General features: G+C 44.5%; 1 long non-coding RNA gene across 4 annotated transcripts in view; it reads right to left on the reverse strand.

The window, feature by feature from the left end:
• The window catches only part of LOC135388482 (uncharacterized), a 278759-nt gene that overhangs the window by 246682 nt on the left and 7687 nt on the right, over positions 1–24390 (reverse strand). For 3 of the 4 annotated variants that reach the window (XR_010421404.1, XR_010421402.1, XR_010421403.1), the window contains exons 3-4: positions 22992–23122; positions 5187–5346 (exon numbers count right to left, since the gene is read on the reverse strand). This is a non-coding gene — a long non-coding RNA (uncharacterized LOC135388482). Of the gene's footprint in view, positions 1–4515; positions 4924–5186; positions 5347–22991; positions 23123–24390 lie in introns of those variants that run through there. The other variant, XR_010421401.1, reaches the window with a different exon arrangement.

Raw genomic sequence — 24390 nt, forward strand, 5'->3', positions numbered from 1 at the left:
CTCCTGGTGCCGAACGAAGATAAGCTGTAGGTGTGCCATCCCTTGGGATACCAGGCAGGGAGTGCCCTTCCCCTACAGGACTGTGTTTCCCTTCCATTTCCATTTTTCTTCTCGTAGATGACGCATCGCAATGACCCAATGTCTGGGTTCCTTGGGGTCTCTTCGGGAGCAAAGCACATGACCTTTTACCTATAAACACGGGACCTGAAAGACGAAACCTGCTGGGGAGACTTGCTCTCTGTCTCTGAACTCTCACTATTCTTGCCTTCTGTACTCACTTTGCTTTCAGTTCCCAACCCGTGCACATCTTATGCAATCCCAGTACATGTAATAAACCGTCGCTTTTTACCTCTCTCTTTTTAACCATTTGAGGAGGTTTAACTGGTTGACAAGTCTCCTTATTCGCTACCTACGGAGTAGTGTGATGAGGTCAGCATACATCGTCACAGCTAATTCTCTCTTCAAGTGCCCAGTTCCGTCAGGAAAAGCAGCGGAACTGAAACGCCTCCGGAATAGGTGAGTCAGCGGTTATATACCTTGCACAGGATCTTTCCCCGGGGACAAAGCATTTTTTTACTGATATTTTGCATCTTGAATACCGCTGGACAAGCTTGCAGAAAAGGGGATTGCGGGAAATGGTACTATCATGAACCGTCTGCCCAAGAGAGTCAGGCTATCGTCAGAGCAACAGCTTAAAGTCAGATTCCGTGGAATGTCAGAATTGGGGAGTAGGAGCGATGAAAAGCAGATTGCAGTGAGATGGTACGACAACAAAGGTGTTACACTTCTGTCGTGCTTGCATGGAAAAGAACCACAGGATATGTGCCGCAGATGGTCTGCTAAAGAGAAGCAGTACATTGAGGTACATTGAGCGGCCACTCATTGTTAACGTGTACAACATCAACATAGGTGGTGTCGACACGGTGGATAGAATGATAAGCTACTATACCGCATGGATGCAAGGACCAAGGAGTGGACCATCCAGTGCATCTTCCACTTGTTTGACATGTCATGTCTATGAGCAACTCGTGGGTCCAATACCGAAAGGACATGAAAGCTGCGCAAAGCAAGCAAAAGGATGTCCTCAAATTCTTGGATTTTCGACACTCAACTGCCGAAGCTCTTGTTGCTCAAGGCCAGCAGGCAAGCACAGAAGACAGGGATGTGAAGTGGTTTCCACCACAAAAACGGGCACCACTTCCTCCCTTCGAAGTCCGGTCAAAGGCACTTGGACACATGCCAAGACTGGCGGACATTTCAAATGCAGCTCAGTGCAGGCAACAAGGCTGCACCATGAAAACTAAAATTTATGTGCACAAAATGCCAAATGTTTTCTGCATTACGAAGTAAAGGCTTTGCTTCAAAATAGCTCATTCGCGCAAGTGAACAGTTGTTTCCTAACGTCACTTTTTGTCTGTAAATAAAATTTCACCAGCATTTCTTTTCTCATCAAGACATGTCGCTTGGTTTTAATCAGCTATGGATCCACATTACTTGCCCTGCCTGAAAGAAACTCCTTCTTGGACCCAATGTCCAACATATTGGACATTGCACAGCATCCAAATGAGTAACTGTTTTTCCATAAAAACTTGTCAAATTCATTGCGAAATCATTTGAAGCAAGTTCTGAATGTTGGAGAAAAAAAATCCATGAAAAAGTCACTAAGGGTCTCAGGAGGATCCATCCCACTTTGACTTTCATGTATCACAAATGAACCTATGGGCGCTGGATACATGAAAGTCGAAGTGGGATGGATTTATTGAACATTACTTGATATAAAATGGCTTGATATCAAATATGATACCCGTGGCGGTTTACGTGACACAGACTTCAAGTCATGGGAGCCGCTGCTTGTGGTGCTGCAGTGCGCTTTAAACATGGCGTCGTCTACAGCTGGAAGCGGCTGTGTTCCACGGCCATGCAACAAAATGAAATGGTAAGCAAGCAAAAATTAGTTTTTACATCAAACGTAGAGGTATTTATTATCATTTCTTGCAGCGTTGAGTCAAATAACCTGTAACTAACACCCGTATCGCAGTACGTTTCTATCGTATCAAGTTTGCCACAATGGGCATTCTTGATAAGCTGTCTCGGTTGTAGCACATGTGCTACAAATATCGATTCTCACCTTGCTGACGACATATTTTTCTTGTCCTTTTAGCACCATGGTGCCATGATGTTCTGGAGCATTTTGGTAGTTCTCACAGTGACGACAATGATGAGTATATTCTAAACGTCAGTGTTCCAGATGATAATGGAGCTGCTCCTGATGACTCTTCTGATGATGACAGCGATGTGTACGCCAGAGGTGACAGTGCATGCGGTGGGGGATCTATTGATAGGGGACACTGGAGAAAACAACTCCTTGACTCGAACTTACTGACATTCACCGGGAGTTTTTTAATGGGCACTGGAGGTGGCTACACCACTTTCGTATTTCAAGATGGGTTGTTACTCCCAAAAATGATCAGCATCATAGTGAAGGACACAAATCATTACAGTACACATACAACTGGGAAGTGGTTGAACGTTATGCAAGCTGAAACTGAGTAGTTCATTGGCATATACATTATAATAGGTCTCGTGCAGATGCCTAGTATCCGATCCTAATGGGAGTCGGGGTCACGTCATCATACTATTGCCAATCTCATGTCCCGAAGTTGCTTCAAAGCCATCATGCGGTTGCTGCACTTCACAGACAACCTCGCAGTTACTGAGGAAGTAAAGAAGGACAAGGCTGGGAAAATTCGGCCCTGATTGGCAAAGCTGCAAGAAAGCTTCTAAAACGTAGAGCCCAAAGAGTTCAACGGCGTAGACGAAATAATGGTCAGCTTCACAGGCAGGTGCAGCGTGAAGCAGTGTATGATGGGCAAGGCTGAAACCAGGCAAGCTGTGCTGGGCCCGCTGAAATTTTGTCCAATTTTGACATGCTCCAGGGACAGACAACCTACAAGCATGGACTAGGTGGTCATGTCGTCAGGAAATGTGCTCCCAGCTTCCAGAAATGAACGGGTATAAAGTAGAGGCGGAACCTCTTTTTCACGTCTTTGGACCTCACCACCGAGCTCGGCAACAAAGTAACTGATTTTGTAGGAACCATCAGAAAGAACAGTTTGAAGAATTCCCGAATCAAATCCTAGGAGGATCTCAAGAAAGAAGGCAGTGGATCTTATGACAGCATTGTTGACAACTCCAAGAAAATTGCTGATGTACGATGGTAACAACAGGGCAGTGACACCTGCGTCTAACTACACTTCCGTGGAACCAGAAGGCACTCTACCAAGGTGGGACAGGAAGGAGAAGAAATTTCTGCAAGTCCGCCAGCCAAAGCTCGTTGCAGAATACAACAAGTATATGGGAGGCATAGACATGCACAATTATCTGGCTGGAATGTGCAAATTCAGGTCTCACGGGTGGTACAGTGGTACATGTATCTGTTATACCATTCTGTGGTGATGGTTGTTGTCAGCAGTTTGCTGTTTTATCAAATGCACTGTGCACAGCTCAGCTGCAAGCATGTGAACCTCCGTAAATTCCAGACCGAGGCAGTCATGCCCCTGATGGTGGTGGGAAGAAAGACACGTGGAAGACCCTCCAATGGCTTAGTAGGGCTCCCAGTGAAGAGGAAAGTTAAGCAGGTGGCTGTGGTCGACGACATCAGATTTGATGGTGTCAACTACCTCCCATTTTGGAACGAAAGGCACATGAGGTGCAAATCATGTGTTCCCGAACTCACTTCAATGTCATACACATTTTGCGGGAAATGCCAAGTCACCTTGCGCTACAACAAGGACTGAAACTGTTTTCTTGGCAGTCACAGGCCCCAGTAAATATTTATAGCATATACGCCCATTGTATCATCTGTGCTACAGCAGATATTAAATGAATTTTTCTCTGTGAATTATTTTGCTTTGGCATTAGAGGGTTTTAAGGACACAGAAGCAAAACCACTCTAATGAAGCATGAGGGAATAGCCCATCGTGCTTATTATGTCTACGCACTTGTATGCTTAGCAAAGACAAGACAGTAAATCAGGCTGTAGTCGCAGAGTGAGCAATTGGGTGACCATAACTAAAAGGTGGAGAGGAACCTGGTTCTCCATGCCAAAACGAGTATTTGTAAACGAAATATTACATAGCCACTAGGAAATGTTTGCCACTACGATAGTAGAATCTTGATTATACTAATCTTTCGTGGTTGCACTAAATAAATGTATTCGTCTCATACAAACAAAAAAAATAGATGAGTAAACCAAAGTGCAGGGAATGAGTACTTGCTATGTATTTTCTCTCTACTTGCTACCAGAAACGTTACTTTGAATTTTTTATGTTCTCTTTCCCCCAAGATCGACCTGTAGGTGCTTTCAAAGCACAAAGTCACACCCATATGGTTTTTTCTTAGATGAACGAGAGATGTCGTGGCCGGGTCGCAGATTGCCGTACTGATTCCCTGACAAGCGCGGGACATGCATCTCGCCTGTTCGCATGGTTCCAATCATACACGATAGCTCAAACATGGTTTGTTTCATCGCTGTTTTATTCTTGGAGTTTGAGAGTCTCCGTTCCACCATCCTCTGTCAGAAAGGCGAAAAATCCTCATTTACTGTGGTTGCAACTGACTCAGCTTGCATACTTGCATAGCATTGCCTGTTCTCCTTATCGCTGCGAGTGCGGTACTGCTTCTGGCACAAGCACAGGAGATGCGTCCCGCATCTTTGTGTCAACCGCCATGCCCTGGACATTGTTTCTTTCATCGCTCTCGTCATGTCGGTGCTTGAGAGTCCCAGTTGCGGTGCTTTACTCACCCAGCATCAGCAAGGCGAAACATCGTCAATGGTCACGGTTGATATAGGTTGCATACTTGCGTAGTGCAGCCCACTTCACGTGTCATTGGGAGTCGCCTGTTCATATTATCCACCACGGCCTGAAAAAGTGTCCGAACTACCTCGAAACATAACCTACAACACATATGCGACGACCCTGAAGAAATTTGTATCATCCAGAAATATGTATAATCCATGACTGCATCATCGAGCTTCTGCTGAAGCATGTCATGGCCTGTCTCTTGAACTAGCAGTATTCCTGCAGCTCTTCCCAGCTGCAACGTGTCCGATAAGGCGTGCAAGGGAGCCGCTTTTCGACAGCGGCCCCTGCCAGAATTAGGGAGAGTGAACTAGTTGCACTTACCTCATGATCCTCGTCATTCTTCTATGAAACATCACTGTCAACTCCACCGATGCACAAGCACATAAATTTGTGGAAGAATGTTCCTTCACAAGAATCCTCATTAGTCACCCACACAGCACTGCACAACCACAAGTAGTGTCCGCGTTCCACTTCCGATGCACTGAAAAAAGACAAGATGCTGTCAGACAGTGTACGACGAGCCCTCATTAGTGTGATTGGCGTTAATATGACATGCTCGTAAATCCATCGATGTAAATCCAGCTTGTTAGTATGACACTGAATTCCACTGAAGACCAGAACAAAGGTGGCCACGTGTAACACACTACCGAACGTGTCACTGACGTGCCCAAAAATGCATCCAAGTGTGTCGGTGGAATACTGTCCATTCCTTAGGGGATTAGTGTCATTAGGTCGCACACAAAACGACTTGGAAAGGAAACGAGTGAATAAGCGATATCAGAGTTTCCCCTTTTGACGTCAGCAAAGAATTATTTTTCAAAGATAGTGGATAGTAATCAGTCCTCATCTGTCATTAGTAACGTCTGGACGCATCTACGATGGGACGAAAAAGGAAGACCCCAGAGGACTGGTGCAAGGACCATGATGACCTGGAGGCTGCAACTGTGCAAGGCGACTCGACAAGTGCAGGTCAACGTTCACTGGTATGCAAGTATTGCCACGTAATGTCGCCACGTGATCCTGCGAAGAAGCCCTACAACAGGATACGGGAACATTTGGCATCGACCCCACAGAAGAAGCTGAAGACCTGCACGCTCAAAGCAAAAGCGAAGAACGAAGAGCAGCCGACGGTGTTTGATATCATGTTCAGACAGCGGCAGAAGGACCAACGTGCAAAGAGCGTGGTGCACGATTTTGTTCGCGCTCTAGCATATGCCGATGTGAGTGTGGAACACGCCGATGGCGCCCAGGGTGACTTTGGGGAAAAGTACTGCCCAGCAACTAAGACAATGCCAGCAAGTGACCAGTCACGGCGACACCATCTTCAGGAGGTATTTGAGAAGGACTTCGAAGCTTTGTGGGAAGACATAGGACAATCAAATGTAAGAGTAATTGTGGATGAGTCTCCTGGCATAACCAGTATTCCAACTGTAAAAGTTTTGTTATGCTACCACAGCAAAGAAAAGAAGGGGAAGCGAACGGTATTAATTGACTTGGAAAGGGTGAACACATGGAACAGCTTTACTATTGGTAATGTGCCACTAAAGCTTTAAATAGTGTGGCAAAGTCATGGAAGAACGTAATTGCTTTGGCTTCAGATTCAGCAGAGTACATGAGAAAAATGGTGAAGGACATCTGTGCAGTGGAGGCCACAAATGTTTTCCACGTTAAGGACATACCCCACCTTATTCATGTCACTGTAGACTGCACTGTATCTGGAAACTGTGTATCAGGCGTTTGATCCATTGTAATTAAGTTTGGGTCACTCTTCAAGCATGCAAATAAGCTGTTCCAGGAGTATCACCAGCTTCACCACGCAAATGGAATGGACAGAAGTGATATTCGCAAACTTCCCGCTGTTGTTCCGAACGGATGGTCTAGCTTTTACAAGTCACTACTAGATTGCACTGTAGAAATGTGGGGTCCTTTGGTGCAAACCAACACTAGCAAAAGCAGAGCGGCAAAGATAAAGAGCATACTTGCTGGAGACAGCAAACAACTATTTGCAGAAGCTGTATTGATGCGAGACGCACTTTGACAGTTGATGGATATCCCAACTGAGCTTGAGAGTGGGAAGGTTTTAGTGCCCCACTACGAGCATCTTGTTTGCGTAAAGTTACCACAGGTATTTTCCGACCTGCCAAGCGAAAGAAGCAACACTGCGTGTACTGTGTTGGTAATGCTTCCAAGGGCAGAAAGAGAAGATGTGAAAAATAGCCTTGATGAGTTCTGCAATAGCCCGTGCGAAAAGTCGTCCAGTACGGTTGCGCAAAATGTAGCAGAAGGTACCAAGTTCAACCAAACGCATTTCCTGAAACTAAGTTCTGTCCTAGACCCTTTTAGAAAAGCATCAGTGCCACAGCAGGTAGATCACTACAGTGATTTGTTCCGCCTTGTTGTGTACGACCTCTCCTCATGTTAATGCTGAACTAAAGCAGTATTTCATGGAGGATGCACCTCAGAATACAAATTTGCTGCTGACTACCTACTGGGAAGATGCGAAGCAACGGTACCCGCACTTCTCACAGGCAGGTCTAGCTATTCTGTGCATACCAAATGGCAGCTGCGACGCTGAAACAGCATTCTCAAAGTTGCGATATGTGCAGTGTCCAGAGCACTCACAAATGTCATCAGAACTCCTTAAGATGCAAATGATGCTATTTGTAAACAAGAATGCCCCATAAACGCATGTGGTCAATGTTGTAAATAGTGCTTCATTTTGTACGCATTCCATTTATCACTTGTAAGCATTGTGATTTCGTTAGATGTAAGTGCTGCAAATATCATTTACCGTAATTTCATGCGTATAAGCCGCACTGCAGATAAACCGCAGGATCGGTTTTTAGGAACATTTTGAAAATTTCGGGCAGATAAGCTGCAGGCATTACGACGCGACTAATTGTGTGGGACAAAGAAGACTATAGAGAAGGCCATAAACCCTGTTGTCCATACTCCGGGTCGGCATGGTGTACAACAAAGGAGGTCAGTTCTAGTGTTCTACCAAGATCGGACTGCCCTTGTTGTGTGTTTTTCATGGATCGACAGATCAGTGGCATTTCAGAAGACATGAATCACTGTCACCACTTTCGTTAAAGCTGCTTGGGGGAAGGCACCAGGATGGTCAATGTACTCGAATGTTGACATGCCCCTGTTACACATTGTTTGTGCATTGAAAGGGTGGTGCTGTTCCGTAGACACTGTCGGGCCTTTCGTTAAAACCAGCGTATGAGGAAAATACCAGGGAAAAATAGTCATCAAATAAGCCGCACCGGTGGATAAACCACAGAGCGCCCGTGAGAAAAAAAAATCGTGCATAAGCTGCAGCTAATACGCATGAAATTATGGTACAAGTGATTATTGTAAATATACTTGCTTGTAAATAATACAGCATGTGCAGCTGTGGGATAATAAATGGTATGGAGCATATCCTTGTGTTGAAAGGTGGAAGTCACTGAATAGGTTAGCCAGCTGAAGGACTCGAACCCACATCTTCTGGATTACCGGTCCAGGGCTCTATCAATTGAGCTAAGCTAACACACCTCCCCAGCGACTTCCAAGTGTGCATCATCTGAAGGGACAAACCAACCACCATCTAATTCATCCCCCTTTCACTCTTACATTTTTCTCACTCATACACACATTCATACAACGAGATCGACGCCAGCGGCGTATGTTAAACATGAGATAATTTATGTTCTGAGGCTGGAACACATAGAAATAGAATGTCAGAACAGATAGTTGTCCTTTCTATGTGTTCCAGCATCAGAACATCAATTGTCTCATGAACAATATCTTTGTGTGTTGTGAAGCAATGTTAGTACAGGACGGAAACAAAATACCCGATAACACCCGAAGGCACAATTATTGTCCGATTTCTCCCTGAATTTTAGAATTAAAAATATGTATAACCCAATTTTTCCCCACGAATCTGGGACAGGCATTTAACCTGAAAAAGTCACTCCCTATGTATTATCCTCTCATTATTATGACCTCGGCACTTCACCTTCACACTAGCACCAAGGAAAGGCTGCTACGTACTAGAGCCCTGCACAGCCAACTTTCCCGGGCCGGACCCGGTCCGGGCACATTGAAAAATAGCCCGGGACCAGACCTTCGTGTTTTTATGCGGCTCGGCGCGATGGCCCAGTGAAGTGAGCCTCGCCCCGTGACTCAGTGAATAGAGCCCAGCCTAGTATTTCCAACCGTGACGTACGCATTTCTAGCGCTCATCAAGCAAATTTATGAGTAAATTTATCAGAAGGGAAGACATGGCCACAAACATACAAGAACTTCACCAGCTTGCTTGCTTTCTAGTCATTTTTTCATTGTCATACAAGAACAGTCGGTTTAAAACAGTACGAGACCAAATTAAATCCAGAACACACACGGACAAGCGCGTTATCGTTACACTACCAAATTTTTATGGAGGTAGAGGATGCTGTCGACAAACTCCTTCTCCCAAACCTTACCCCTCTCCCCCAGTTTTACTAACGTGTTGGCGAAATACGTGGAGTCAGGAGCAATGTAAAGTGGCTCTGAGAATGTTATAGAGTGTCGAATCATACGCATATTGCAATGTCTTTGCTTGTTTTTGCAAATATGTGCACAGGAATGGCGCAAGCACGTGATGATATCAACTAATTTTCCTCCATTGCGTGAAATTAGCTGCATGACCCAGTCGATCCAGACCCTCGGAAACATGTTCATCGGCCCGGGCTCGGCCCTTCGTGTTGGTGTCTTTTGTCGGCCAGAGCCCGGCCCAGAGCATACAACCAATAACAAGCCCGGCCCAGTCCACAGGCCAGTTCAGGGGCCCGTGCCCGCGCTGGGCTCTGCTACGTACCTCATGCAGAGTTAAAGCGACACATGTAAGACAACAAGGTCTGGGATGACTCTAGATGTTGCTGGCATTGGGATTATTCATTGCTCTTTTCAAACCGTCAAAGTGCTGGAGTGCTTAAGAAGGCAGTGACCAGAAGGGGCTAGTTCCATCTCAAATCGAACAATCCGGTACACTTGATGTCTCGAATGAACGGGAGAAAAATATATGTTGAAGCCATTGCTGGGTTAGGAGAAATAAACGCTTTCGGAATTCTCTGCACTGCCCGGTTCGGAAAATAGGAGAGAAGGAAAAAACGGCCTCTCAGAAGACTGTGTCATCGCGCGCAGGTTTGAGCGTTCTCTACAAGGCTATTTATTGTAGCATTGTAGTAATTTCTTGATCTGGCTTTACACCACCTAGGGCACAATAGGCTCCTGGATTGGCAGTGCTGTGTCGATTTTTGTTTGTCTGCAAAAAAATATCGAAGTTGACTCAAAGCGCCGAAAAGCACCATATTCACTGCAACTTTGCGGGCGATGTAAAAAACTGATAAGATGTAGCTTTATGCCGTTTAATTTGTCATTCATGGGGATATCAAATTATATATCATTCGTTACTCTACTCTGCCAGGAACGTAAGCGATACCTCTTTAAGTAGCACCATACCACCGAAAAATGACGAATTTCGGAAGCCTTTATCTAAAAAACCCCACCAAAAACTTCCCTCGAAAATTTTATATGTTATAGGTAGTCCCTTGGACTATGCACAGAAGAAAAATAAAAATTCAGACTTGATCGGTAGGCGCGCTGTGAATTTTTTGCCACCCCTATACGCGAAGCGCATTCAAGCGATGTCACTGTGTCCCGCGTGTTGTAAAATCGAATTTTCCAAAGGGACTTTCAACTTCTGTCTTCACATGAAAAGTAATTGCTAGCATTTGAAGCTGTTGTGAGCGTTTGCATCCATAACAGTGTTGTAAGCGCTGAATGTAGATTGTGGAGCAACCAGATGTGGTCGCACTTTTTGCGGGATGTCACACATGCATTGCAAGTGCTGGGAGCCCGTGAAGAACAGAATGCTTTTACATCTTTGTAAGAGGTATATCTGTTCAGGGTAATTACAAGTCAGGAGAGACGCAGTGACTTCCATCATTCTTTGAAACATTTCCTTTCTTACGGCTCCATGACCTCGGACGGCGGAAATCACACACAGGAAAGTGTCGTTGTGTAGTGTCTTACGCACACAGTCAAGGCTAATTCATGGTGCCTTTTGTGAACCTTACTGAAATAGTCCGACTGGCGCCACAGTCCAATATGTTCTTCGGTTCGACATGCTGCAACCATGGGAAAATCCTAGTCGGATTAACTCTCGGAAGGCACCTCAATGGCATCTTCGTTGTACAGTGCTGACCGCGTGTATTGCGCTGACCACCGCCTCACACACAGGAAAAAAGTGCTTAAAAGTAAAACGTAAGAGAGCCGTAAGAAAGGAAATGTTTCAAGGAATGATGGAAGTCACTGCGTCTCTCCTGACTTGTAATTACCCTGAACAGATATACCTCTTACAAAGATGTAAAAGCATTCTGGGGTCGGATTCACAAACAAGTTCGTAAGATTCGCTACGATGTCGTAGTCTACAACCATCGTAAGACATCGTCGCAAATCGCGGGGTTCAGTATTCACGAAAGGATCGTAAAGGAGAGGGAGTTTCACGATGGGCAGAACGAGCAAGAAAGAGCAGCTGACGTGCTTCCTGAAATGTGACCGTGGGATTAATGAGCGATTGGGCCCGAGGTTATGTTATTGTTATAGCAACGACGTCAGCTCAACCAATGGGGCCCGTTGTATCCTATGCCACATGCCACGGTGTTTGTCAACAAAATCGCTCGGTATTTTCAGAAGTGTGTTCTGAAGTTGATATAGAAGTCACTTATCGGGCCTCAAAGCATGTCCACCGGCCGAATTTTACGGAGAGCGAGATAGAGACCCTCGTGGAAGGGTACAAAACAAACAAAAACGCTATCGACGCCAGTGGAGATGGAGCAGCAGGAGCTAAAGACAAGCAAATGGTCCCTAAGCACATCACTGCAGCCCTCGTCGCGGTTTCGGGAATTACACGGAACTTTGCAGAAGTAGAAGTGGACAGACTTTAAAAGTTCGAGCAAAAGAGAGGTATACGATGTGGACGTTCGCAGGAACAGCACAATGGGAGGGTTCATTGGGAATTACAATAGTTGTTAGGGTGGATATTACAGAGAGGAAAGGAAAGGACGGCTATGAAATTTCATAACATTCACAAGTATATTAATTTCAAACGTCAGGAGCAAGTGTAGACCGCAGCGCGGCTAGTACCGGTGATGATACTGGAGGAAAGAGTGGTTGGGGCCATTGACCGAACTGCTGTCCATGATATTCCTGGCAGTTTCGATATTGGTATGTGTGTGAGGGGGGATGAGTGCACCAAACACCCTCACCACAAACTTGTGTTAATTAATTCGCTGAGAATGCTGTGCTCAGCTCTGACTCAGCACAAGAACTCACCAATCCAAGACATCCCATCGACCATGTCCAACGACGCCTTTTTCAGGGGCTACGTTTTCTCCCATGTGTACTTACCTTCAGAAAAAGCGACTGCGAATGATATCTATGTAGAGCCTGCTCAGCAGCCTCAGGCATCCGCCTCATGGTCAAGCAAGGACTCATGTTTGAGCAGGGGCATTCAGAGTAGAACCACGCACAGAACCACAAGCATACTGTACCTCCTCATGCTTTGTCACGTGCATTCACAGTGTACAGTCAATTGAGTCAATAATTATATGCCTGTCTTCTCAGATTAGTGTGTGCATGGCATTTCATGAAGGCATCAAGATGACAGCCGCACTGGGGCAGAGGAAGTTTTGGAGACTCACAAGAAAACTGAGAAACATTTAGCAGGCCTGCTTGTCCTGCAATGCGAATGCTTGCCATATAGAGCAGCATAAGTATGGGGTGAACACATTGCCAGGTGGCAGCTTAAACCATGGCAACAGTGAATAGACTGCGTACATAAGAATGTGGAATCTTCATTTATTTAGTTGACTTCAGTTACAAAATTATTTAGGAGCGTATTCAGACATAAACGTGTTTTCTAAAACAACCACACTTTCCATCCCCCGGGCACTCCTCCTGCACAATTTCAGAATATGCACACGTATACGGAATGTTCATAGAGAAGGACCTTGCTTACGCTACATTGCATGACAACTGCCTGGACATGACCAAACATAATTTACCCAGGGTGTTTTTTAGAAGTTCACTCGGTGTGCGAATGAACTTCATTTGAGCGTCCACACTGCACTTGTTACACCAACGACGATGCGGGAACAACTGCTTTGTTTCACGGCCGCCAAATCTCCAATCACCAACTGGAAGCTTCCACTTGAATAAAAACGAAACGCAACCATCACCTGCACGTCCCCGCGAATAGTGTGGCACCGATCAGTTGGTCACCTCAAGGAGGGAGCCAACACGTACGTCGCACAGGCTATACGAATCCCAGCACTTGACATCCTATGATAGCGTAGCAAGTGGCTCTCGGAGACGTCAAACAAGGTCACACATTTCCAACAAGCCCTCTCACGTCGCAAACCTCGTCGCGGTTCCAACTGTTCGAAATCCACACCGGCCAAAGTAGGCAGCCATGTTTGCTGTTGATTGACTTACGACAGCTCGGGAGCTCTCTTAGGATTTCGCCGTAACTTATGACGATCTTACGACGCCCGCGCTTCGTGAATCCGCACTTTATCGCAACGTTGTCTTACGACGGACTTGCGACAATTTTTGTCGTGTGAACTGTTTATGAATCCGGCCCCTGTTCTTCACGGGCTCCCAGCACTTGCAATGCATGTGTGACATCCCGCAAAAAATGCGACCACATCTGGTTGCTCCACAATCTACGTTCAGCGCTTACAACACCGTTATGAACGCAAACGCTCACAACAGCTTCAAATGATAGCAATTACTTTTCATGTGAAGACAGAAGTTGAAAGTCCCTTTGGAAAATTTGATTTTGGGACACGCGGGACACGGGGCCACCACTTGAATGCCCTCCGTGGATAGGGGTGGCAAAAAATTCATAGTGCGCATACTGATCAAGTCCGAATTTTGATTTTTCTTCTATGCATAGTCTAAGGGACTACCTATGACATATAAAATTTTCGAGGCAAGTTTTTGGTGATGTTTTTTAGATAAAGGCTTCCGAAATTCATCATTTTTCAATGGTATGGTGCTACTTAAAGAGGTATCGCCTACATTCCTGACAGAGTAGAGTAAGAAATGATAAATAATTTGATAGCCCCATGAATGACAAATTAAACGGCATAAAGCTCAATCTTATCCGTTCTTTACATCGCCCGCAAAGTTGCAGTAAATATGGTGCTTTTCGGCGCTTTGAGTCAACTTCGATATTTTTTTGCAGAGAAACAAAAACCGACACAGCACTGCCAATCCAGGAGCCTATTGTGCCCTAGGTGGTCTAAAGCCAGATCAAGAAATTACTACAATGCGACAAGAAATAGCCCTGTAGGGAACGCTCAAACTTGCGCGCAACGACATAGTCTTCTGAAAGGCAGTTTCTTCCTCCTCTCCTATTTCCCGAATCGCGCAGCAAGTTCCGAAAGCGTTTATTACTTTTAACTCACCGATGGCTTCAACATATATTTTTTTCCCCTTCATTCGAGACATCAAGTGTACCGGATTGTTCGATTTGAGATGGAACTAGCCAAGGGTGACATATTGGTCTTGCCCACAAGTCGTCAGATAACGCTGCGGTGCTGAGTGGCCCCCCACATCACTGCAAAGGAGGCAAGTGAAGCACTTAGGGTTGCACTGTTATTCTTTGAGCAATAGAAGGACATTTATAATGAGTACACAACTGATGGGGCTGTAGTCCATTTAGAAAACTTGATTACTGACAAATGCTCTAAGTAGATAGTGGTAACAGACTTTTTCAGAAAATAGATGATCGTAACTCTGTAGGCTTTTGTTCAGCATAAGTTTAATGGCACAAGGTACAGCTAATGTTAGTTCTACACAGCGGTATGTCCGGAGGATGCATTTCTCATTAGTGTAACCATTCGCCTTATGACCGAAATCCATGAGAACGGCAGCGGTCATATTAACGACGTTCTTTTTTTATTCCGTGTTAGCGGCACAAAGAAAAATGTGGCTATAAGCATGGACACACATGCGGACAGGTGCAAAAGAGGATAGCAGGAAGGAATGGGAGACAGCAGGGTTAGCATGTGCCCTGGGCCGACATCGGGGGAACTTTGCCGACATTCGTCCAGAAAATCTTTGGAAAACCAAGAAAAAACCTGAGACAGCACAGCCAGTGGTAGGATTTGAACCCACCACCACCAACTAGCGGGACACCTTAGCCCACTCGGTGATGCCACTGGTTTAACGAAGGTTTACTGTATATGGAATAGTTTGTAGGTAAATGTAATGGTCATAAATTATTTTGCATGCCGTCACACATATTATAACGAGTGAGACCACACTTTAGAGGAGCAGTGAGGTGATCCCCAAATCATTTTTAGCTTTCGGCTGCAGCGCCTTCTGTAACAAATACAATGAGCTCCAGCGAAAGAATGACGGGCGCAGGTGAAGAGATGTGTGCGTGCGTGCTAGACCACTGTTCGGCACACCTTTAAGAAATCCTCCACTCCTGGAAAGAGTGTATATGAGAATGAGGGAACATCGTGAAAGTTTGTTTTTCGCATACATGTGTTAGCTTCCTAGTGGCCTGAGCAGAATCTGAACATCCGGACATGCTGGACAAACCTTCACTGTGTCCTATTCACTCATCCAATGAACAGCTTTGCAAAGCATAATTTATTCTATTTGTTGATTTTCTCCCATTTTTTTCGGTACACCAGCTTCTTGTGGGGAGAGCACATGTAGAGTGTGTTTGCTATGTTCAAACATGGTACGGAATGCAAAATGATATAGAACAACAACAACTTTATTTGAAGATGATGAATGGGGAGTTTCATTGCCAGGGGCGATACTGATGAACGCTACGCTAAGACGAGATGGTTATTTTCCCATCAGGGCACACAGCTCTGCATAGTTTTAGATATTCAATTCCACTGGGTATTTTATCTTTTGCCCAACTCATTGATGTGAACTGTGTTCAAGTGCAGGCTTTCACTCGTGTGATAGCACAAATACAAATGTGATAGAAAATTGGCACCACAAGTACCGGTACTTACCCGGATCTGACATCAGAGCATTTGTCGCCACCAATGAGGGAGCGCGAGAGAGGTCACATGCTTACGAATACTAATGGGGGTGACCACAGCTCTGAAATCTGTGCTTTACTCGGGTGTGTGTTAGAGGATTTGTATGTTGCAGAGTACGACACGTAAAGAATAATTCTGCTTTCCTCTGTACTCTGGAGTGCATAGAATGCCTGCATAATGTAATGAACCACATCTATCAAAGTGTCAAAACACTTTCAAGATGGTCGATTTTAAAGAAAAATGGCAGGAAGGTCTCATCGCCCTAAAGGATTTTCATTATCTTTTTGAGTTTAGAAGATCATCATACATGATGATAAGCAGCGGTAAAACGAATGATTTCTACCGAGACATTTGGCAAAAAAAAAGAAGTAAATGGGGCCCAGATCTTGAGCGTTTCACTTTTGCAGTTGCTGCACATACGTGTCTCCCAAGTTTGAAAGGATGTCCTTACAAAATTGTGATGCTTTTCTATACACTCGGGCCGTCTGGCTAAATGCAAATTTTGTACCGCACGCAGTTACGTGTTTGTGATATAGCCTCGGTCTGGGATCCAGGTCTGAGCGTACTTGTAGATTCTATTGAAAACATACAGAGCAGAGCAGTTCGCTTTATCTGCGGTAACTATCATCAACGGTCCAGTGTATCTTCTATGAAATCCACACTCCATCTTCCCGACCTCGCCATACGTCGTAAAATTGCCCGCATATGCCTCTTTCACAAAATATATTATCACAACGGTCGGCTACGTAACCACTTTTTACTTTCTCCCACATATATTTCCCATCGCACTAGCCATCAACAAAAAGTAGGAATTCCTAGATGTTCTACTAAAGGCTTCTCAGACTCATTTTTTCCACGCACATCGATCGACTGGAACTGCCTTCCCGGCTCCCTGACTGCTACCTCTTCGTCTCAGTTGTTTAAAAATGCGGTATGTGTGCACTATTCGAATGATTGACTGCTGTGTGAAATGCCAACCTTTAGTGTCTTTCATTTATGTGCTATGCTCAATAACCATTCTGTACACCACTCCCCTCTGAAATGCGTATGCCCTGAGGGTAAAATAAATAAATAAATAAATAAATAAATAAATATAAAAAATGGCACTTCATGCTCTAGCATGCAATCTTGCTTTAATTTAAATTCATAATTTCTCTGGCTTTAGATGTCCCTTGTTGCTATACTTGGCATCAGTTTACTGAGATTGTAATTATCTTTCCCAAACAGCCCAAGATGTTGCAAATGTGTTGCAGCATTTCATGCCCAAATTCAATGTTAGAGCAATATATCTGTTTCAATGTCCCTGCTACGTTTTAAAGATTGCATAAAGCTATAACACTGCGACATTGAAGTAATGTTGTATACGATAAAGTGACAAAATGTTGCGTTTATATTGCTGACACAGTATTTTTGCACGTAATGTGAACGCAATGTTGCAATTGCATTTCTGCGTACATGCATAATCAGCAACGTAAGCTCAATGTTGCCGCAATATATTTGTTTCAATGCTTGTGCTGTATTTCAAGGGATGCATAGAGCTAACACTGTGATTGTATTGCTGAAGCAATGTTGCATATGCTACACAAATAAAATGACACATTTACATTGCTGATGTGGTATTTTGGAAGCAGAGTGAATGCAATGTTGTAATAGCATTTGCTCACAAAACATAGCAACAGTAACATAATCTCAACTTTGCAGCAGAACGCATGTTTAAACAATCGATATGGTGTGTGCCCATTGTGTCAATGTGACCTGAGCTCTCTCTCTCGCTGGCTGTGTGGAATATTTGCAGTGCAATGGAAGTATAACTTTAGAAGTTAGTTATAATACAAGTATATTATTTTTGAGCAGCAACAGTCACAAAAGTGCATGCGATAGAATTGTATGTTACCGTAGACCAACCAACACTGACAGCATCGCTTGTACTCCTGATAGTGCAATATTGATCATGCCTATTCCAAGAAAATTTGTGCCCTTTTTGCACCTAGGACACATTTTTCAGTGCCTTAAGTTCCGCTCTCTACTCATCACCCAGCAAAAGGGATGGGTGCAGCAATAAGCTGTACTTGTAAAACTCCTGAGAATGGTGGCAACAGTGAGACTCATGCAAGGGGCATGTGATAAGATGGAAGGGTTCAGTGTTGGGGCTGTTGATACGCATTAAAGGAGTAGTCTAAGACTGAGAAAGAAAAATCAGTTTTTGATCATGATGGAATGCACCATCACTAAATAGCACTTTCACGCAAGAAATACAAGCATAGCAGAAAAATATTGCGCACAGCAGTCGTTCCATTCTTACGAGTGCGGAAAGCTCTCTCCTTCTCTTGTGGACGACACGTGAAAAATGGCAGGCACCTCCGTCACGTTCTGACATTGTACGTTGTGTTCACTCCTATGGCTCACAAGTGGCCTTGGCTGCAATCGTGCACCCACACCTGTCAAGGTGACGGAGGCCGGCTGCAGATCAAAATAGGACAGACATGCCGTTGCATCAATATTCGCGTAGAACACCAAACACCAATCAGGTCGGGAGGGGAGCTAATCTGCCTGCTCATTGTGAGGTATGCAGAGGTTCTCTGGTTTTTGATCGGGTACAGATTATTGGCAGGGGTTTCACGAAACGTAAATGAGAACTGATTGAAGCGTTTCAAATGTGAAGTCACGAAATTGATAGCTGTGTAAGCATTCCTTGTTATCACTCTCGGATAAAGAGTTTGGCTTCCTTCAAAGGTTGGAGTTAGACAAGTGACATCTGTTTCAGTATGAGTGTGCTTGTACATTTTTATTTTCTTTGCTGCATGGCGCAAAAGGATTGGGGTTCTGCAGGGGCCAAATTTATGTCATTATAGTCGTTATTTTTCCAGTGTGTGTTTGTCTCCTCTCCTCCTGAGTCTGCATTTTTTCCCACTGGTTTTCGAACTTCTTCGTGATAAGAATGTGTAATAGAGAGAGTTGCTCTCTACAGTGTGTACACTGGGGGCTCCTCAGAGAGGTTCCAGATACACCACATCATTTGTCGTATTTTTGTGGTGAGTCCCACTTCAAAAAAGTGGGAGGGTAGGTCAATGTCAATTAAATGTTTTCAGCTCCACATAAGCTGGTGAACCTTTGCAGGGTGAGCTATGCTGCCTTCTTCAGATCCACACTTTCAGTGCCTCTAAATCAGCTGGACTCCCACCCTCCATGTCAAAGTTGCGTAGTACATGGCCAGCCCACCAATGCTTGGCCCTTTAAGCTCTTCAAGGTTTTTGGACACCATAGGACTTTGATCATCACTGTGAAGCTACTCATAATTCCATCTCATCACATTACCGCAAGAAATGCGTTAGAGTATGGCCCCCGGCAATGAGAATTTCCACTCGTCATCATTCAAATGATGTTGCTGTTGCTTATGTTGCTTACCTTGTGGTGATTTGGCATGATTGAACAGCCAGTACCAGAGGTGGGCATTTGTCCTCACTAGCCTCGCCCTCACCTCAATTGTCTGGGAGAAAATTTTTCCTCACCTCACCTCAATTTTTTATTGAAAAATTTTCCTCACCTCACCTCAAAGGAATTTTTGAGACTTTTCCTCACCTCACCTCAAAATTTTTTCTAAATTTTCCTCACCTCACCTCAGCTCAATTTTTTCCAAATTTTCCTCACATCACCTCACCTCAATTTTGAAAGCTATTTGTGTATTTGATGTGAAGATTGTGTATTCGATGCGCGTTGGCTTTGAGTGACTGCCAATGTAAATGCATATATCTCAAGCGTGAGTGCGTACAAGGTGCGGCACGAAACGTGTCATCTGACCATTATAAACGGCTTAACGGAAAAAATATGGGGTAAACAAATTTCTTCTGGACATTTATTTTGTCACAAAATACAAATAGTTTCATCAATTTGCCATTGAAATACATTTTTGAAATTGAACTCATGAAATTGCTTAGTCAATGTAAAGTTGTTTTTTTCTTCTTGCTGGAGGATTTGGCCTAGTCAATCATAGAAAACGCTTCGTAGAACGATTGTTATACCCGTAAAAGTTGCGCGGAAATTGAGGTTCAATTGCAGGTATGCGAATGACGCGCAAAGTCGGGCGTCAGATCAGAGGCGAGAGGAGGGCAGTCCCCGCCTAGATGAGAGACAGAAGCTGCGGAAAGAAGGAAAGATATCCCGGGTACGCGTGGGAAAAGTTTTCATAAAGTGCGCGTTCATAAATTTTTCCTCGCCTCACCTCAAAACATTTTCCCATGGTTTTCCTCACCTCACCTCAAAAAAATTTAAAAAGGTTTTCCTCACCTCACCTCAAAATAATTTGAAAATATTTTCCTCACCTCACCTCAAAATAATTTGAAAATATTTTCCTCACCTCACCTCAAAAACCTTTTTGAAAATTTTCCTCACCTCACCTCAAACATCACCAGAAAAATTGGCCCTCACCTCACCTCACCTCAAATATCGTGAGGTGAGGAAACCCTCACCCTCGCACGCCCTCGTGAGGGTGCCCACCTCTGGCCAGTACATACACTTGATGAAGGGAAGTGCTTCAGGACGACAGCCGCCGATATTTCGAACAGAGACCCATTTTGGCTTAGATGCCTAGTACACTGATTAAACAAAAAAAAAAGCCTATAATAACCCTAAAGCGGTGGAGAAACTCCATTGTCCAGGCAAATCTGACATTGGTCACGTCGCACATCCTTTTGAAAACATCAACTTCTTGAAAGAATCTAGTATCTCAAAGGTGTTGGAGTGTAAGTTGAGAATTGAGCATCGGTTACCCAGTGCAGTCGCTTACTCATTCTTTCTCTCCCTTCCAGCATTGTGTAGGCACGTCCCGTAACGGTTTTGTCGGAATCTAGAACTTGCAGAGCTATCGCCTCCTTGCATCTAGAAGAGTCCCCGAAGCTTTCTTATTTTTTGTACAACAAACCTGACACCCGGTAAAATGGTGACAAGGGGGCATGACGTACAAATTAAGGTAGGTACAGGTCCTGTAGAATCCCTACAGTTTGGCAACATGAGGAAACTATCCTCCTCGCAGGCACTCAGGGCCATAGGTACACGAGTGAAAGTGACACTGTTCAGTGTGAGCAGACTTGATCCCCCATATTTGCCGGCGATTGTAAGCCTTGTGGTAATGTCCAAAACAAAATCTAGCAGGAGAAGCTCAAGAAGTTCGAGGACTATGAAATTAGCAGGTTAGACTAAAGCCCCCAATGCCTTAAACCCATCCTGCACATCACCAGTATGCTTCTTCATGAAAAATTCTTCTGGGAAGTGGCGTGGAACCAGTGACAATGGCTAGGAGCCTTTTGACTACAGTAGGATGGTTAAATTTTGCATTTCGTGCAGCAAAAATATTACAAAAACAGTCACAACTCCCATTCATGGTATTGTTCTTGTGGATGAAACTGATTTATTCACTTCGTTTTTGCACCGTCGGAGTTGCAGATGAAAAAAATCAACGATTTATAGCGCTTCTAATGCCATTTTTAGTGCCAAAGTCAGGCTTTTAGCATCTTTTATAGGTGCCTAAAACAAAGTTTTTTCGTGCCTAAAAATTCGGGCTCTACCTATCATCCAGACCAACAATACTAGTCTCCTCCTATAGCGTCTCTATAGTCGTCGATTACAGAGCCGCCTTTGGCTGTCAATGACACAATAGTCAGCGCAAATGTCAGCGGAGAGCTGGTCGTTCCACTGCCCTTTTCTAGTTCACTGCAGTTAGGCCATGAGTACTTTTAGCGAGGATAGTAGTCGTTTTACCGAATATACATCTTTTAAAGAGCACTTTCAGGGAAAGTTTGGTTTTCAAACTTCTAAACATGAAATCAACACCATTCTGAATGGCGGAGGCTGATTTAAAGAGACGGTCTCGAACAGCCGGGGCGATTCCGAAACTTTGCCACAACTATCTTCACGAGTACTGTACACATAAAACCGTCAAAGTTTCTCTCAGAATAACCAAGTCGTTTTCAAGGAATTTGCCGAAATGTGCCGTAATAGCAGATGACTGAACATGTGCTTCACTCTCATACAACGTCACGCATGACGTCGGCCTGCAGGTACGTCACCGTTGCCATGGCAATTGGAACCTTTGGAAGGACCTTGGGTTGAATAATCCCCTTGCTCTTGAAATGGGGACACTCAGATATATATCTCCGCAAGTGGAGAATGTAGCCCATGCACTGACTGTGGGGTCTCCGATAATGTGGCACATAATCGGATACGCAGAAGCTATGTCACGTGTTTTCTTCCCCCAGTATTTCATGCGTTTTTTAAATAAACATGCACTCCTTCTCCATGTACGTCGTCAGCGACACTTCATTTCGAAACATGATCAGTGTGCAACATGGAGTGTAATGGAAGCGCGCGTAATATATTTTTGGTCAGAGCTGTAATGCGACCGCACGCGCAGATGGCTGCGACTTCAGGTATGTGATTGTGAATGGGGCTGTTCTGCGACTTTTAACTTGTCTCTGAAGGTTAACATAGTTGTTCTAAATCACCATGTGGGCCACTTCTTAGAATGTGCGTTTTTCGCACGAGAACTGAAAGAAAATGTGCAAGAGTTGCCGTGGTCCCCAGTCACTTCTGAGAATCATCTGCTCACGAGGTGCACTGGCAAAAAGCAGACGACTTCTGTATCCTATCACGGACTTTCCCGCAGGGCGACGTAGCAGTTTGGGTTGTTGCAAACACAGACCGCGGTATGCTCTGCAATCTTTACCAATTTAATTTGGTTATTTATTTAGTTATTTAGTAACCGTGACGTGCTTTATCGGGTAAATTTGCGGTATTCCATTTTCAACAAAGGGCAATCGAATGATACTCTTTATGAGAGGGGCAGGGGGTACGAGACCATCCCTTTAACGTACACATATTGCTGGAAAAGAGTGTGCACTGCCTCACACTCAATGCTTACATTACAATACAGCTCAAAATAACAGCCTCAGCCATGGAATGAAATACTCAAAAGGTGCCAGTGTATGCTTCCTGGTACTGATTTTTGAAACCATACAAGAGGGTATACCTATTAGTATTGGAGGTTTTCACAGCGAACTTGTCCACAGGACAAAGAGAAATGGCCCCCGGGTAGAGTCTGTCTTTTGATATGATGAGGAGGATTGGCGCAATCGAGAGGTGACCATCCATGTAGGTAACCTGCAAACAGTTTGATCAGTTGAAGGAAAGGCCTCAGGTAAGTTGAAGTTGATGTAAGTAGGGTAGTCCATCTCAACTCAAGGCAAGGTGGTCCGGACACCATGAGTGATTTTTATTGAAAAAATATATATTGTAGCCTGACTCAGACTGAGAATGGGACATCAAGTATTTTTTCTCTAGCCTCCGTAGTTCCAGAGAAAAAAAATCCGGAAGAATATGGTAGGTCCGGCGCGCTTTCAGGCATAGCGATTTTGACATTCAATATCTGTCCAACGAACGTGTTTACGGCTTGGAATTTTTTTCACGCACTGTCAGCTATGTTGGCTTCTAGTGCTTGGGTTTGGTTCCGGCAGGGATTTTGTTATTTTGCAGCTAAAAATACGCAAAGTTGGTGGCAACGACGAAAATCGCTCATATTCTTGCGGCTATTGCGGCACTTGTGTACATGCCAGTGAAATGAGAAAGGCATCTTTATGTAGCGGAGACTGAGCTCTATAATTTGATATCAAATTTAGGAGTCTAGACCAGGTTGGTGTCACTCATGGAGGCGTCTACAACACGTGACATTCGAGAAGATACGGTTTTTGAGCGCTCATATCTAAAAAACCCCAGCTCGAAAATTCTTCAAACTTCGTAGGCGCATGCTTCCATATATGATATTTGAGTGCACAGAAACTCAAAGGTTTTTTCCTTACACGATAAAAGTTAGAGCGCGCCAAAGTTTCAGTGTTGGGCTGTGGTGCCTGTAATGACCATGAAAGCGCTGCCACAAGTTCACTGGTCGATATTCGATTTTTTCTTGAGGCAGAGGACCGTGGTATCTGTAGTCTACCCAAGGAGACGTCCCTCAGTTCGCATAGAAGCATAGACAACGATTTCTGTGTCCATCGGGGAGTACTTTGCCGTGACAAGAGCCGCCACCGCTGCTAATGAACAGCGAGGAGAGTAACAGGATTAGCGCCACCTGCACTAGAGCTCGTATCCGGCTTCAGGTACAAAACCCAAGTTAGTTTGGAGTCATTGTGAGAGTGAGTGGTTCCTCTAGCTGTTGCCAGCAGTGATTTCGTTTGTAACAGATGTGTTTTCACACTGTTTCGACTTGCCGTCGCTTTGCGGTCTGTATCTCTGCATTGAACATGAAATTAAGTAAAGACCGTGTCTACTCCGCGAACTACACGAACAGGTACAGACAGAAGATAAATTTTCGAAGGAAATTCGCCCATGTATCTTCGCTGGACGATGCGTTGATGACAAACGTTCTGACGCTT

Source organism: Ornithodoros turicata, chromosome 3 (genome assembly GCF_037126465.1).
Source record: "Ornithodoros turicata isolate Travis chromosome 3, ASM3712646v1, whole genome shotgun sequence".
In the NCBI taxonomy this organism is placed as follows: Eukaryota; Metazoa; Arthropoda; class Arachnida; order Ixodida; family Argasidae; genus Ornithodoros; species Ornithodoros turicata.